Genomic DNA, 1,746 nt, shown 5'->3' with positions numbered 1-1,746 from the left:
CTAGACCCCACTCCCCTCCCAGAGCCGAGGGTAGAACCCAGGAGTCCGGGCTCCCCAGCTCTCTCTTGAGCTGCCAGACCCCAGTCCTTCCTCCCGCGGACATGAGCTCTGACCTGCTGCCAGGCCCTGCCGCCCGGGCCCTGTGTGCTGCAATCAGGGGCCGCACATGCTGCCCCCTCCCCCGCTCCTGCCTGGGCTGCCAGTTCAGCGCAGAGGGATCCAGACCCGTTTCCTGCCGTCTGCAGCCCTCCAGCCTGGGGGTCATTTCCTGGTCTCAGACGGCGCCTCCGGAGCTTGGGGATGTGACTCACGGGCTCCCTGCCCCCCAGGGTCCCACCGCCATGCCAGGATGGCTCCTGTCCTACTGCAGGGGGCAGCCTCCGGGCAGGGCTCCCAGCCTCAGGACCTGCGTGGCACCAGGCACAACAGTTGCACTGCTCATTGCTGGCCTGGGCACAGCTGGCATCTGAGCCAGGCAGGGGGCTGCAGAGGGGTGGCCTGGCTCCCCCTTTGTCTAGAGGCCTCCAGGGGGCACCCTGGGGTGTTGAGCCCCATGGGGCTGGGGTGGGGGTCTGGATTTGGCCTGGAAAACGGGTTCGCTCCATTTCCCCGGAGAGCTTTGCTGGCCGCTGAGCCGTAACCCCCCAACCTACGTGCTCTAAAATCCACAGGCTGACTCGATGGCTGTGCCCTATGGGTGCAGGGGGGTCCCTACCCAGCTCTGGGAGGGGAGTGGGGTCTAGTGGTTAGAGCAGGCAGAGCTCTGGAATCAGGACAACCGGGTTCCTTTCTTGGCTTAGGGAAGTGGGGTCAATTGGTTAAAGGAGGAGGGCTCAGAGCCAGGACTCCTGGGTTCTGGCCCCAGCTCTGAGAGCGGTGTGGGGGTCTGCTGGTTAGAGAGGGGGGCTGGGAGCCCGGGTTGCTCCAGCTCTGAGAGGGGAATGGTCCCAATCTGGGGTTCTTTGAGCCAAGCGTTCCCAAGAGATGGCGCCTTGTTGGAAAACAGAAAGGACACCAAGGTTGTGCAGATCTTATCACGCCTGTGTGCTTACCCGGGGCTCAGACTCTGGCTCCAACCCTCCCTTGTGAGGAATTCAGGGCTGGTCCAGCCTGCCCCGGGGACGCTCTCCAGACGTGGGCACCCGAGCGTGCGGAGACGACCCTGCAAAATCAGCCAAGGTCCCACCCACCTGCACCCCAAATCGAGGGCCCCTTTGGATCTGGGGGCAGCTGAGCCCGGCCCGGCTGGGAGCTGTGTTGGGGCCAGTGAGGCTTCTCCCCTCCAGGGGCATGAAGGGCATTCCCATTTGCAGGGCTCCAGTACCAGCGATGGGCCCTACACCCCCCCACCCCAACAAACACCCACACAAGCGGGAGGTGAGAGTGGCTGGAGACAGCCTGGCTCAGGGGCAGGGCATTGGCAGGGCCCAGCCTCCCGCAGCAGCTGCATCCAGCTCCTGGAGGGGGGGAAGAGGGGGATGTCTGGGTGCAGGTGTGTGTACATGAGCATGTGGCATGTTTGTGTGTGTGCCCTGGGCATGTCCACATGAGCATACAACTGTGTCCATGCATATGTGTGTGTTTGTGTGCATGCTCACACCATTATGCGGCAGCCCCATAACCCAGGTGGCTCAGTGCGGGCGGCTCCGCACCCGTCCCGCCCCATAGCCCGACGTGGCTCAGTGCGGGCGGCTCCGCACCCGTCCCGCCCCATAGCCCGACGTGGCTCAGTGCGGGCTGCTACCC

General features: G+C 64.6%; 1 protein-coding gene across 1 annotated transcript in view; it reads left to right on the top strand.

Annotated features, from left to right (window-relative positions):
- Nucleotides 1–1,746, top strand: part of EXOC3L2 (exocyst complex component 3 like 2) — a 38,225-nt gene that overhangs the window by 2,585 nt on the left and 33,894 nt on the right. The window lies entirely within an intron of this gene.

Source organism: Terrapene carolina, unplaced genomic scaffold, assembly GCF_002925995.2.
Source record: "Terrapene carolina triunguis isolate 2854851 unplaced genomic scaffold, T_m_triunguis-2.0 Scaffold517, whole genome shotgun sequence".
NCBI lineage: Eukaryota > Metazoa > Chordata > Testudines > Emydidae > Terrapene > Terrapene triunguis.
Note: the sequence above shows the minus strand (reverse complement) of the source record. Positions and strands in the feature narration are given on the sequence as shown.